Below are 15849 nucleotides of genomic sequence, written 5' to 3' on the forward strand. Positions count from 1 at the left end.
GGAGCTTTAAACAAAATTTAAAATGAAACAAAAGAGTATGCGGTCTTTTGTTCATCATGGGGGAAAATGCTTATACAGCACTTTTCCCCAAACTTTGCCAGCTCTAGCAAGTATACAGTGTGTATGAGAAATATGTGCAATTTTTCTTCCATTAAAAAAACTCCAACATTAAACGTTCATTACTTGACAACCTAAAATTCAGTACCTTATTTTCACAGTCCTGTTTTATCTCTGTGCTTGCCAAGTGTAAATTAACTTCTATTTGTCTCTTTTACTGAAATACAACTAGACCTGCATGTTCATGCGTTATAAAATATAGTTATTCCTTCACATATGGAAGCAGATGCTCTTTTCAATGTTGAAAAACATACATAAAACAGCAGTAAAGGAATAAAGTGACTGGGATATATGTTGATAGCTGGGTGAAGTGAAAGCACAACTTTTGCAGAAGCAGCTCTGCTGGAAGGATTAATAATTCTTGTGAATCTGTTTCAGATTGAGATGGTTAATAGCTTCAGCAAGACAGGTTTTCTTGGACGTCCTGGCAAAGCCCCTTTAATCTAGTTTCCATAACCTGAAAGAGATCGAACGGGTGGCTGAAATATGGTAGGATGATAACAGGAATGGGAGCCAGCACCCAAATCAGATTTGTGCAAAATCAGCTCAGGCAATTCAAGCCTCTGAAAGCTTTTAAAGGCTCACGTGATCCTAAATAGTTGACATGAAAGTGTAAGTGTATATGTTCATAAAATACAGAGTTTATTTAAATAGCTACTTTGTAAATACAGTTAGGCTGGCAGGCTTGGATTGCAGATGACTGGTAATGGACTGGAGTGTCTTTTATTTATAGATCTGCTCCAGTTCAAATCCAGTTCAAGCCATCGGTAGCTAAAAGCTGGGTCTTTTTTCCTGTGGCCTGCATGGACTTGGTCCAAGGCTGCCAAGCTGTGAGCGAGCAGGAGTTCCCAGCCCATAAAGTCCCACCACAGACAGGAGCTTGCAGGGACGGAGTGTGGGGTTTTGCAGCTGAAAGCCTGGAAGAGGCAAACCCAGCCAGTGGGATGGGGGACAACCTCCCCCAGAAATCACATACGTGGAGAGGGGATGGTTTTTAACCCTGCCTGTCCTCCCTGGATGCGATACCTTCAGGGTGCCCAAATCCAGCTGTAGCTGCCCCTGCAGACAGTGCAAAATAGTGATCATACCTAAGAGATTCGAGGTTTTAGCTCAAGGTGCTGTTTGCACAGTTTAAATAAACACAGCCCTGAGGATGTGGTTTAACACAGGACCAAGTCAGCGGCGGCTCCATCCTCTGGCCCGTGTGACATCGCCACTGCCTGGCGTGCAAAGCCGGCAGCCATTCTGGTACAAGTGCTGGTCCACGCTGCCGAGCCAAAGCACCGTGAAGACCACAATCCTCCAGAGGTCACAGCAGCTGTCTAAAATCAGTGTTTCAGCAAACTGCAGGCAAAGACAAAAAAGCAAGCTAGATGTGTACTTGGCAAAAAAAAAAAAAAAAAAAAAAACCACAAAGAAAAAAGAGAGAGTTTAGCCCTTGCTAACCATGAGCAAATATAATATCGTGACAAGGCTAAGCAATGCAGAAATACACAAGCAAATGGCAGTGGGGGGGAAGAATATTAAGCCTTACATGAGATGGGTTTAGACACTGGGGCCAGCATCTGTAGGAGTGCAGTATAATTTACCTTCAAAATACTCAGGAAGAGAGATGGAAGAATTAGCATCTAAGGTAAGACCTCTCTGCCGGAGAAGGTGACTAGAGGACTGAGCAGACAGCCCGTTTCCAAACACCAGCTCTGGGGGCTGGAGCAGCAAGAGCCAACTTAACCCATCCAGGGCAAGTCCAGGACAGAAAAGTAGGATTGTACCACCTATTTGGCCATCAAATATTTAACAGGGTGAGGAGGACTGGGATTCAGAGTTGAGAAACAGAAAAAAGCTGGAGCATGTGAAAGTAGGTTCTACACACCCCCACATATCCAGGGCTGCCACCCAGCCATGCTGATGTCCCACGATCTGCAGATACCCCTGCAGATTACGGCAGCATTTCTGCTGGGCCAAGGAGGGCTACAGTAAAAATACTATTGCAGTTTTGCAAAGTGAGTAAATCGTCTTCCTTTCCATCCCCACATCAGCTCTCTTCTACTTTCAAGGTGCCAGGTCTCCGCCAACCACAGAGAAAGGATGAGAAAAGAGGCTGGGGTGTAGGAAGGAGGCAGGGAGGGGACACAGCGGGGGCAGAGAGAGGTGACCAGACACCCAGACAGCTATGGTTCACTCAAGACAAATCCCTGTTTTGGATAGAGCTGACCAGACTGTCTGGTCACTGTATATATAGGATGGAGCAGAAGCTTGCAATTACATTCCATTTATGCGGTTTACATATAGCAGTGCTTTATAAGCTAGCACACATCAAGGCTGAGCATTTCAGTGGGCTTTTTCCAGGGAGTGGGGTTCTTATCTCCTCTTAGGAAATTAAAACATGGGCAAATTTGCTTTTCCAGGTTGAAGAAACCACAGAAATGTGAAAGTCATTTTTATAAATAACTTCATGCACCGAATTCCACCATTCCTTTTTACTTTTCCTTATGGCTTCAGCTGCATGAAGTGAGGTGTTTCTTATTGGAACAAATGCATCTTTATTTAAAAAAAAAAAAAGCCCCACAGCAGATTTACAGCAATTCTTCCTATCAATAAACAAACTAGTTGGAGCTCCTGATTCCCAGTTTTGTCATAACCAGGCATGATGGTCATCTTGCTTGTGGCCAGATGGTTTGAATTAGAGCTGATCTATTAGAGGAGCTGAGCTGAGCTCTAGCTCACTCCTGCATGTGTGACTGGCCCGTGCTCATGTGTGCCACCCCCTTGCTCCTACTCTGAGGGCACGAAGGTTACTGCAGAAAAACGGAATGATGCATTAATAAAGGCTCTCTCAGTCCATGCCAATTGCAGCTTGAATGTTCCTATTTTCAAAGGATATAAGATGTTTCCTAGCAGGACTGGAAAACCAAACTAGTAGTAACCCTTCAAAGTGGAAAAGACTTGCAGATTGAATCAACAAAAAAGGCGAGAATATTGCCTTCCCTCCAGTAACGCCGCAGACTCCAGCTGCATCCATCTCCCAGTGAAAGAATGTAGCTTTCACATAATAAAAAAGAAAAAATACAAATTACAAATAGGAGCAACAAGTGAATGTAAGCATTTCAGTACTAAACACATTGCACTCTGGCATTGCAGGCCCAGCTACATAACGCACCATTAATTATTTGCACGGCTTTAAGTACCAATTTTTCAAAGCGAGCACATGAAATCTGCAATGCGTTACAGAGCAAGAGCTCCTGCACACTACAGCTTTTCCATGAAAACAGTTCAATTAATTTCAGCAGGGAAATGAAAGGTAACTTCCAGCTGACTCGAAATTGAAAATCTAGTGAGAAAAATGCTCTTTCTTAAATTAAATATATGGAGAACTTTCTTTGTAAGATGTGAAATGAAACACAAGTTAAAACACAGAAAAATTGGTGACAAGACTCAGCCACTCAAGCAGATAACAGATTAAGCCTTGCGATACACCCAGGCAGCTTGGCCTGGCTTTTCAGCCACAAGCAGCAATTTAAGCAGAAAGCTTTGACTGCCTGGTTTGAGACCCAGCAGGATGTGTGAGTTTAGGCTCTTGGAACACTACAGGCTAATCCTAAACCAGCATTTGTCAGCCTATTGACAGTCTATTGACCCTGACAGTTTATTGTTGTATTTCTTAAAATGTAGAGCCATTTCCTAGTTCAGGAAGAGACCATGAGGGCAGAATTCAGCCAGACCCCACCAAACCCCCTAGGAGATGGCAAGGCTTTTAATTCACCCCAGAGGCTATGGGGAGTAGGACTTGTCCTGTACATTCTTGAAAATCAGAGTCAGTGTTGAGCAACGGGCTGGCTGAAGCTACAGTGCTTTGCCTGAGAGGTCGTAGATGAAATAAAATTCCTCAGCAAACAAAAGCTGTGTTTAGATGTAATTTATGCTCTTCCCGAGATGCAAGAAACCTGGAAAGCTAAGACGTGAGTGAGTCATTTTTCCAGGCACAAAACCTTACTATTAAACACTTAAAATAGTTACAAGTGGGGTTTCCCATTCTGTGGCTTCCTTCATGCTCCTCTGTGCTTTCGATGTGTGAAGGGCGCTTGGTGTTGATGGTAAGGTTGCTTAACACGGGGGGCATCTTCCCTCCCCTCTCACTGCAGGCTGAACAGCAAACATATGCTTCTAACTTCAGAGGCTTCATGATGGTCTATTTTGAGGTTATTTAGGCAAAAGCTGAAACAAGCATCTCTCAGTGTGCATGGTGGTAGGAGCAGGTTAGATCAGATTGGTGTAGCCACTTTGGCAGAGTCCAAAACAAATTCCACAGAGATTGCTGCAAGTGACAGAGGAAAAAAACTGCAATTACTGCAAGTAATGCAACCATTTTTCCAAACACTTGCAGCCAAATCAGCAGAAGTGAAAGAGAATGTCGACAAAGGCAAAGCAAAGTGATAGGGAAGGGAATTGTACACAGAGAGCATGTCCACAGCAGCTGATAGAGGGGAATGAACTTTCTAATTAGAGATCAGTGCAACTTGGGTGTGCCCTAAACTGTGGGTTGGTACTCAGGCAAGTGTCATACTGGAAAATATTCTTAAAAATTGACTAGAAAAGAAAGACCAGTAAAGCAGAAATATTATACTGGGAATCAATGCTACCAAAGGGTTCTGTAGTCTAAGACTTAAAGCTAAAATTACATCTGTGAATTTTGTTAGGTTTTGGAAAAAAAGGAGGTAGCAGTGGGTTTAAAAATATGGTAAGTTCTCAAGATCTATGTGATTGTTGCACAGGAATAGAAAAGCATAAATGAAGGACCGGGGTAAACTGTACTCATCATGAGATGAATATGGAAATAGACAATAACAGTGAAATGCATGAAATTTGCTAAAGGATTCAGGCTAGGAAAGAGCCACATTGATGGATCCAGACATAACAGAGCTGCAGAGGAGCTGCCTCCCCACTACAGGCAAAGGCTACATTTTAATACTTCCTTAATAATGATGCTCCCTGCAATTGTATTTTTGACAACCCCACCTTAAACAGGCCAAGCACAGCCTGCTTCTCCCAGGCACAAAAGCCTGGAAACAACTGTCCACTGCTGGTCATCGCTTCTCCAGACAGGACCTTGCATGTTTCAGATTTCAGCGCAAAAGGCTGATGCCAGATATTCTCATACAAAGAGCTTGGGAGAAAATGGAGCTGAGGGAGTTTAAATACTTTTCAAATAACACCTAACAATAGACTTCATCTTAGCTTCTTAAGAGAAGCTTTTCAAAGCTTTTCAAACGTCATCAACTTAAATTTTGTATAACAAAAGCTGAGAACTAAGCTGCCTAATTCAGGCAGAATTATATCACAGGGCAGAAAAGTTCTGATCTTATGTGAAACACCATGAACGATGCACCAGAGTCATATTATAACAGGTGCACGGGAGTTTTCAAGCCTCTGGCAGGAGAAAATGCATTTTGCATACATGATAGCTGTGGGGAGCTCAAGGCTGCAGTGACTGGAGAAATTGTGGCTCAGCCTTTTGAGATACAGACTCTTAGAAGAAACTGGAGCAATTACAGCTCATCCGTCCTGGAAGGGGAACCAGTGCGTGCAACCTGCAGTGACTGAACTGAAAATAAATTGGAAGGAGCCCTCAGTAGCAGCTGTGGGGATGGAGATGACATGCCTTTTCAGAGAACTATAAGAATATGCACAGGTCCTGGAAGGGACCTGAAGATGTGCTACATACTGGTCTGCCCTGCTGGGAGTCATTGTGCACCGCAAAGACACCCCAGGGCTGTGAGGAGTCTGCGGATGGGCTCAGCTCCGCTCACCCGGCAGCCTGAGCAACCCAAAGCCCAAACATTCAGGCTGGTTCTGAACCCACCCCTAAACTCCACCACCTAGTTCTCCCCCAGCATGCTCTGTCTCTCAGGGAGAAGTTGGCACAGTGCTCCTATCTTTGTAGTGAACCACAGCAAAGCCTTAAGCTTCAACACTCCTAGGCTAAGGAATCATTAAAATCTAGATCTGAATGTGTCCATACGTGACACATTAAAGCTCTAGGTCATCCTGAAGCAACAGTGGAGATTTTGGCCATAAGCCTGATGTAATAGGCTGTTTCAAAAAAGCCAGTCTCAGAGAGGAGAGAAATTATAACCAAAGCAGTAAATCCTTGAGCAGCCCGACTGCTGGGGAGAGAAGGGGTTTGGGCACACGTGGCCATGGACATCCAGGGAGGCTGGAGAGGGGCAAGGAAGGAAAAGTAAGAGAGAGCAAGCATGTGAGTGAGCCAGAGAGAAAGTGGGGGTATGTGGATGAGTGGGAACAGGCAGGGGACCACGCTGTGCCAGGGAGCCCACAAAAGCAGCTGAGGACATGAAAGCAAAAGATCCAGGACAGGTCTTGCTGCTCTTGTAATGAGACATTTTCTTGCCCAAACACATCAAAGGTGCCATAGAGGAGGCGAGTGGAGGGAGAGATATCGCTTGCATTAGTTCTGGCCAGCTGGGGAGCTCCACTACCCAAAATCTGAAGTCCAAAAAGGACAGAAGGCTGTACCCAACAAACTTCAAATGAACTAGCGGCACTAATGCCTCAGCCTCTACAGCTGTTACTCCCCCACTGTCACCCTATCAGGGTCAGGGCTGCCTCTGTCCCCAGGGGCACCAGTTCCAGGGAGAGCCTCTGAATAAGGTCTGATGCTGAGCATTCCTTGCCAAGCGTTAGCACAAGCGTCACAGGTTTAGGATCCCGAAATTGAAGTCTTAACAGCTGCAGGTTCACTTCACCTTGAGATCTACAATGATTTGTGATAAATCACTTCTTTTGATGGCACTGGTTCTGCTCTCAGGCCACTTTAATATTGCGGAGCTATTCCTAGGTTGTGCCAGATTATGGGGAGACTTCAGCATGTAAAAATACACAATAATTTTTCATCTGAATTACCCCAAGCTGCCAGCAAACAGAAATACTGCCTGAGAGAGACTAGTTGTGAGAATTGTTTTAACACAGTGTTGGGTGTTTTGTATGTGGTGCCAAATCCTTTTGCAATAAATCAGAGTTCCCCAGCATATGCCTCTCGGGAGGTATAAAATCACCTGAGAAAGAAATGTTCTGGCCATATGCCTACGCTATAATTCTTTCCAAGGGCACATCACCACCCACATGTAAGCCATGCGGGATGAGATGCTGCTCCCCATCAGCTGCTGGGCTTGGCCACCGCTGACCCTGGAGCAGGGCCTCAGCAGAAATGGTTAACAACAACACTTTCACAGTGCTCATAAAAACAATGAGCTAAACCTGTTAAGTAGCATGGAATGAGTCCCAGTGATTTTAATGGGTTTCATGCTAGTCCACTGGAGGCATTTTGTACCTAGAAGACCCACTTTGTTCCTGGGAGATGAGTTGTCTGTCCTATAGCAGCACACGGAGAATGCAGAAGGAGCAGCCCAGGGAAAGTAGGCTTAATTAACCATTTAATTTTAGTTTTGGAATTTACACAGTTCATTGATTATCTGGCTGCACAGACTCCTCCTACTACTTGAAAGAATAAAATTATCCTAATCTGAGATATACTTTGTCAAGGCCAGCCCTATGATAGCTATACTGCTGGACTGAAGTGGGCAAACAGGCCACTCCAGCAAGACCACCCCTCCACAGCTCATAGGATCAAGAGCTGGACAGAGGAGACCCTGATCCTCCATGCTACTCTCACTCTTGCAAATGATACTTCTTTAACTCTTCACTGGGACTATTCGCATTACAATTTACTCACAGGAATAAAAATACCCTACCAGCTGCCTTTCCTCACTACATCTTTATCTTCTGACTATATTGTCTGTAAGATCAGTTCTTGTGAAATATTGCTCAACTGAATGTTATCTTCTGTGGCCCAGCAGGTGATTTAAAACTGAAAGAGTTGTGATTTAGCAAGATCTGGCCTTTGGTTTTTGTCGGAACATGTGTCTTGAGTCATAAATCTCCTTTTGTTGAGGAGAAAAATTATTTTTAAAACTATGCATTCTTAAAACCAGATCCAATGTCACATCACCTTATGTCATCTAAAAGCCTGGTTTTAGCAGGATGGTTCATATTGTAGTCAGACTACCCTGTTATGAAAGTAAAGTTTCAAAGAGTTTGATTTTCCTTTCGGTGCTTTTCTGCTGGCTAAGAAAAGAAATATCCATCGAGTCCCAGCCTTCCTTATAAACCCTCCAGGATTATAAGTGTCATTGCAAAAGGTTTTACAATTGATTGTTTCCTTATTCCCTTCCAGATTTCGTGTTACAAGCCATAAATGAGTTAAGAGGAGAAAGTAATTCTTTCGACATCCTCCTTTACAACTGAAGAAACTAAAATAATACTTGAAGTTTCCTTTCCGTCTCTGACCATACCAAAGTAAAGTGTAAAATTTAAATTAGCAGGGAAAAAACGATCCTCTGTTAGAAAGACTTAATTGAGACTAAAAAGTAGCCTCCAGTGACTGCACAGTAAAAAGGCAGAAATCATTTGTTGGTGGGTTTTTTGAATATTGCACCTTCCAGAACTCGCACCACACCTCAGGGAACTTGCCATTCCTCTAACTACTCCATCTCATGATTTTCGCTGCTGCAGCAGCACTGAGCACATACAGGACATACACAGCATGGCTGATAATAAGCTAGAGATGCATTGCAAGTCATTTCAGCGCACGTGAACACCCAGCTGAGCAGCCTTTGTAGTGCACCACAGCGTGAAATGGCCAATTTGTCCTCCTTGCCTATGTTGCAGCAAGGTGTGAAAGCCTAAAGAGGAAAGGTGGCTTTCTCCTTTGCCTTTGGGATTTGGTGGTGAGCCAGAAGAGCAGCAGAGTGCTCTAAAGTCTTTATTTGGGAAGCGTGAGATGAAGCAAGATGCAACTCAGGAAAAATTATGACTATCAGCCATGAAGCTCTGTATGACCGTGCAAAGTACAGCAGTTCCCCTGCTTCATGAGGTCTTTTCCTGGTCCCAGAAATCTGACACTGATCCTGCCCCCCCATAGATTTCTTCCTTCCATCTAAGCTAATTTTCTTAGACTTAGCTCATAAAGGGTTCTTTTTTGTGTGGATTTGTGGAAGATAAGGACTTGCAGGGTGGCCAACCACCACGTTGTTGTGGTGGGGAGTCCTGGGGAATTAGGAAGAATGTGAGAGCAGCACAGAGAAGCTACTTCTCCTTTCTTCACCCCCATGTTGGTCTCTGAAAGGCAGCACAAGGGAAAAATATCGCATGATTTTCAGGCCAAGCATGCATATGAGAGAATCATGGTCTAGCCATATATCAGATTCAGACATTAAAGCAAACGCAAGTGGCATTTTGTAAGATTTAAGGATCCAATTCATAAGTGGGTATGTAACTTATTGTGGGTGTTTCAAGGGATGTTTGCAGAAATTTTTATGGGAAAATCTTGCATGTGGTTGGAATTACCCAGGGAACGGGTTTCTACTTTAAAAATAAAATCAGTCATGGGTGTGGTGGAAAAAAATGCTTTGTTGCAATAGCCATGACCAGGGCTCAGAATTTGCTGCCTTTTCACAACTGCAGTTGCCTGAAGTCGACACAAAAAGTCTTCTCCTTTTATAGGGAGATTACAAACAAAGAGTGAGCATGACCTTTCTCAGCAGCTTCCATGGAAGGTGGCACTGGGGAGAGTTAGGGAGAGTTTATTCTTCGATTACTGTGGCTTTGTGCTGCTATAGCATGTGTTTCAGTGGAATTATTCAGAGCTACACTTGTAACACAATCACACCCATTTTGAGGGGATAAACGCACACTGCATTTTAGGTAACAAGAAATGGGCTGGAGTGCCTTAAATAACTCCTTGCCTGTAATTACGAGCTAAGAATTGCTGCATACAAGGTAAAGAAAGCACGCTGATGACAGGAATGGGAAACATGCTTTTTAACTGAGGCAGAGATGCTCATATGTTTCATCAAGCATATGCCCTCTCAGTCACAACCCTTGCACGCCATGTATGCATTTGCATTGCTGCTTGAGCACAGGGTAATGTGCTTTTCTGATCAGATATGAAGCTTGAATCCATTATATGTTCCGTGCCAGACTGCCAGATTGCAAGGGAAGCCTGATCACAGTATTTCTTGGCTCATGGTCCATAAAAGCTGAAGTAGAGGGATGAAGCTGGCAAATGGAAGATGCCAAGTGAGAGTGGGCCTGGCTTTGCCTGACCTTCCCTGCCTGCGCAGCACCAGCGTGGCTCTGCTGGGCATCCCCATCATGCCAGGGAAGGCTCGCCCAGGTGGTCACTGGTCCACCACCCACCCCAACTCAGAGATGGAAGAGAAAGAAGACATCAAAGAAAACCCAAATGCAAAGGCAGAAAAGAGTGAGCTAGATTAGACCCAGCAGAACAACATAACAGGATATTAATTAAAAAAGGATTTCAGCCATTTATTTGATCACCCACCAGTCTACCTGAAGAACTGCAGAACAGTTATTAATACACTAATCAAAAAAATGTGGAAAAATGCAATAATTTAGGAGAAAAACTGTTTGAGGGTCTAGTTGCAAAAGGCATTTGATGGCTTCTGTTATATAAATTGTGCTCCAGTGATAAGGATAGGGCATCAAACTTCAGCTAGGTATTCAATGACAGCATCTGTTTTTGAAGCAGCTGCTATAGTGTATTCACAACAGCCTGATTCTCCTCTCCCTGAAGTCCCAAGGCAAGCCTAGGGCTCACTAAATGTTTATTATTTATTGTTTAATGTTTCATTAACTGAAACAGCCTGAACATTGTACAGGGTTGGCAAACATACCAGGGACTGGAATGTAGGAAAACCAGCATTAGTTTCTGATTCTGCCACTGACCCGGTAATGGACTTTGCATAAATTATTTAAACTTTCTGGCTTGTTTCTCTATATTGAAAGTAAAAATAACTTTTTTTTTAATAAAGTATTTTCATGTCTAATACGAAACACCCTACAACAAAAGTGAATAGTGTATTATCATATTAACATATCAGATAGTCTGTCCCATTTACATGTTACAAATATTATATGGAGAAGTAATTACAACCCATATAAAACCATGAAAAGTTGGTCCATAAGTAAACTGAGCATTAAAAGAACAAACTTCCCTGGAATAGCTGAGCTTTGTGCTAGTACAGGTTTTTTTAAAAAAAAAGAGCTTTAGCCTTAAATCTTATAAAACAGTAATTGTACAGAGAGTGCAAATCAGGCCTTCCATGTCGTATGGCTGAGGGTTTTAGCAGTTAACTGTAACTATATGTTGAATGTATGTGTTTTTCATTATTGGCTAATATATTGTTAAACATAAGCAGACCCAAATGTACACGTGCATTACATTACATCTGTACAAGGAAACTCTTCCCACAGCAAGAACCACTTTCCAAATCTCCAGTAATGACTATTCTGAAGAGCAATTGCTTGGAGCGCTCCCCGCCTGTGTTACGGGACATGCATTGAAGTCTGGGATCAGACATTGCTGGTTTTTCACTTGTGATTTCAAAACTCCTCAGAGCATTAGCAAGCACAGCCAAGCAGAACCTGTGGCACTGCAATCCTATAAACCATTTGATGTAAATTAGACAGCCCTAAGGATAAATGCCTGTCCTGACTGGTCAAAAGAAAGATAAAAGTGATTTTTAAATAGTACAATAGGAATTAGCAAGGCTAACAAGGGTTTCCATGTGGGATATTGCTAAGCTCAGGAAAGCACTCCATGGGTTGGAAAACAAGGGCAGTGGGGCTCTGCAAACTCAGGACGGTATAAATATCTGTGGTGGCAGTGGGAACAGAGCAGCAGAGTTTCAAGAGTTAATAACACAGAATTAAGGCAAAGAAATAAGGTCTCCTCTGTCCTTTGAAAATTTAGATTTTGCTGCTTCTAATGCTGATGCTCAGACCAGTTGATGTTGCCCAGAGAGGTGGTCAATGCCCCATCCCTGGAAATGTTCGAGGCCAGGTAGGACCGGGCTCTGAGCAACCTGATCTAGTTGAAGATGTCCCTGCTCGAGGCCAGGGGAGGGATTGGACCTTGAAAGGTCCCTTCCAACCCAAACCGTTCTATGATTCTATGAACCAAGCCATTGAGGAGAGTGTGAATTTTCCATTAGCTTCTCTGCTCCTCCTCTTTTCCACATATTCTCGGCTATTTCAAGGTCAGGCAGACCTGGAATGCAAGTATAACTTGTGCCACCAGAACATCTGCTATGGGGTATTTCTAGCCCATCCTGGAACAAGAAATATCTGAATCATGCGAGAAAAGTGATTCTCACACAATCTCCAGGCAAAATTTGCAGATAAGCTTAGATAAGCATGATAGCTACAGCTCAGATAAAAGAGCCAGGTCCTCTGCTGTGTCACCTGGCATCCTTCTACTGAAGTAAATGGAGTTCTGCTGATCTGGCTCTGTATCTGGGGAGGGCTGCCAACAGCCAAGCTGCTGTGAAATATTGTTGTTAGAAAGGATGGGGAAAAAATTCTGTTCGGTTGTATAAAAAATTGTGGGTTTGGGGTTTCTCAACCTTGTACAATTCATAGGGTAATTCAAAGGGAATCACTGCTTATGTGTCTATGACACAGGGAAGGTGAGTGACCATCCAGGTCCTCTCCTGACCAAAGTCCTCAGCCAGAGGAACTGAACACCAGGGCATCTCACCTGGATGGGCTGCAGGTGTCCTCCAGCCAGCTCTCCCAGTCCACCCTGCCTTGCAACCACTCTCACCCTCCAAAGGCATGAGTGAAAGACAGAGCTTGCACACATGCATGAGAAAGACGAGCATTTTTGCTTATTTAAAGAACTACTTTAGCAGAGTGAAATAAACAGCATGAGCAAGCTTGCAAAGAATGGATAGCATTAGCATAGAATCTCTTGCATTTTAAAGTCAGCATGTTCAGCCCAGTTTGCGGTGTGGGGGTGTGTGGGGGTGTGTGTGTAAAGAGCTCTTAGTACCTCCATGGTTTCTACAGGGAAAAGATGGGGCTTTCTGCTCTGTGTCACCAAAATTCCCAGGCAACAAGGTAGAGTCCAGACCGGCGCAGGCTGTTGGATTTTACTCCCTTCTTAGGCCTTTCTGAAAAATCTATCACAATGGGCACTGGGAGGTGAAATGCAGCAGAAAAAGGACTCAAAATCTTGTGACCTAAAATTTTCCCACATCCGTCCCGTGTTTTCTGCTGGGATTAGGTTTCAAAGGGGAATGAGCCACAGGTAAATTCCAGGTAAAGGGACTAGAGGTCATCTGCAGCTGGGCATGAGGGCTCACTCCAGACAGCTGTGGTTGGTTAGCTCTCTACAGATCAGGAGTCAAAGGCCTGCACATTATCAGCACTGGGGAAACACACAGCAAAGACATTTTTGCAGAATGATGGTATCAGAACTTTTGGTAAATACAGTGGACACTAAGCCCAATTTGAGACTGAGGAGTTTGATACTGTCCTTGCAAATGGGACTGAAAATTATTCCACAGGTAATTCTTAGTTTTGGGCTGCAGCACCTTCTCCAGCATAGGCATTGGTGGGAAAAGGTAAATTTCTTAAGCAAAATACTTGTTTATGCATTTCTGGATGAAATCCTCATTGTTATAAAGCCAGAAAGGGTTATCCCAATGGCTTTCAGGTTTGCCATGCTTCTGAGCTTCAAGTACTTTGCTGTCTGAGAGTCAGAGCTGGATTCAGGGCGAATGAAGAAAAATTACCTGTATTTGTCAAAAATCCTTCCCGACATGTCTTCTTAATCCCAGATAGTTTATCATATTTCAACAATTATTTATATTGGACAGCAACTATCATCACAGATGCCTATGCCTACATTACAATTACATATACACCTCACTCGCTGACATGATTGCTGTTTCTGGTAGAGTCTGCAGCAAATTAGACCTGGTCCTGAACAGCTCATGCTGTTAGCCTGATGAAATCAAGAAAAAAATGTATCTCTTGTTTATTGAGGAAACAAAGCTGCTTCCATAAATAAGCAGGAGGCACAAAAGAGAAGCAAAGATGAAATAGCACTCTGAGGGAGGCATTTCAATCTTTTTAGAAGGATTTTGGTGCAAAAAAGCAACAGGGAAAGAGCTTCCTTCTCTAAAAAGAACAATCTTACTTTTTAATATACTCAAAAAACTTCAGAAATATTAGAGGCAGTCTCAGCTTTAAACTATGGTAAGGAGCCAGCCTCCTTTCCATGGGTATGGATTTGTTTCCAACAGAATTATATTTTAAAATAGGAAAAAAGAACACAAAAATTGCTGGGGCAAAAACTCATGTCTGAAACCACTCACAGCTCTCTGTTGCTGCACAACACTAATTCTCGGCAATCGCTGAGCAACAGAGACGCAGGACCATGTTCACCGTCATTGCCAGGTGGCATGAGATTCTCCAGCTGGATCAGGTTAGATCAGGAGTGAAGAGAGATGGGGCAATCAGCTGCCATCTGGGGTGGAATGTTCCTCTGCACTAACACGTGTGGCCAAGACTGCACGTGCTGTGCTGTAGCTGCTCTTACAGGGCTCTCAGGGCACATTCAAATGATTTGTTAGACTTCTCCTTTCTCCTCTGGCAATGATTAGAAAGAAAAAACACCCCAAAACCAAAACACAACTGCAACACAATAAAACAGAAAAATAAAGGCTAAAAATATTTCAGAATGGTCCTCAGGAGTTCTGGACTTGGCTGCTGTCTCTGACGTTGGCCTCCTACACAGCCCTGGGAGATCGCTCAGCCGACATGTCCCTCTTTCCTTTTCTTTAACTAGCCAAGATACAATTTCCCTAATTCTGGGATGAGCACTTGGCAGAACTGATGGAAAGTAAAGCTGGCATGAGATGATGGAGATGCAAGTAACCTTCCCCTGCTGATCTATGGCCCCTGCTTTTTTTCCCCTGCTCTCATTACCATCTCACACACCTTACCATCAGAAGCAACATCCTGACAATAAACACACCACAGTCACTCATTCTAGTCACATCCTTGCTGCATTTTGATCAATGAAACACAGGAATGCTTTCATGTTTGCCCAAGCTGACTGGTGGAAAAAAAACAACGAAGGGCTGCATTTTCAGTACCCAGAGCAATGTGTCCAGAGACATTTACAAGCAAAATCACATCAACAGAACAGTACACAAGAAAATTCTCCGTTCCTGTGACTAGAACCCATAGGCATAGCCACATTGGTATACATCAGGGACTCAAGCACCTATTCAGGTTATAGAAATCAGCTTCCAGGCATCCAGTAGACTTTTGTGATGAACTGCATCACAGTTCTGTAGTTAAGAAAGATTAAATTTCATTAAGAGTATTGTTATAGGTCTCACTTTAATATCATTTGCAAATGATCCAATAAAATCCTCAGCCTTTCGGCAAGCCTTGTTCATAATCCCATATCATTGATTAGTTTAAGCAAGCTACAAATGGCAAGCTGTCCAACTCTGCTTGTTAATGCAGGCATCTTCTCTCATCTGCTGTCTCTTTAGAATAACAATGAATGCAGCATCTTTACAATTGCCAAATGCACTTTAAGTTTAAGAAATACTAGCTTTATGTCAAAAATAGGGTTTTTTTTAGGAGCAGAACTCAGTAATCTAACAAAAAAAGAGACAGTTGCAGTGTATCTAGAAAGGATTCGGCTTAGCCCCAAAATTCAGACCTAACCTCTCTTTTCAAAGGTTTTAGCATGAGAATTTTTGGCCAAGCCATGGCACAGCGAGAGAACCAATCATGAATCTGGCTCCCAAAAGTCAGGGCTTCAGCATC

Source organism: Phalacrocorax aristotelis, chromosome 12, assembly GCF_949628215.1.
Source record: "Phalacrocorax aristotelis chromosome 12, bGulAri2.1, whole genome shotgun sequence".
Lineage (NCBI taxonomy): Eukaryota > Metazoa > Chordata > Aves > Suliformes > Phalacrocoracidae > Phalacrocorax > Phalacrocorax aristotelis.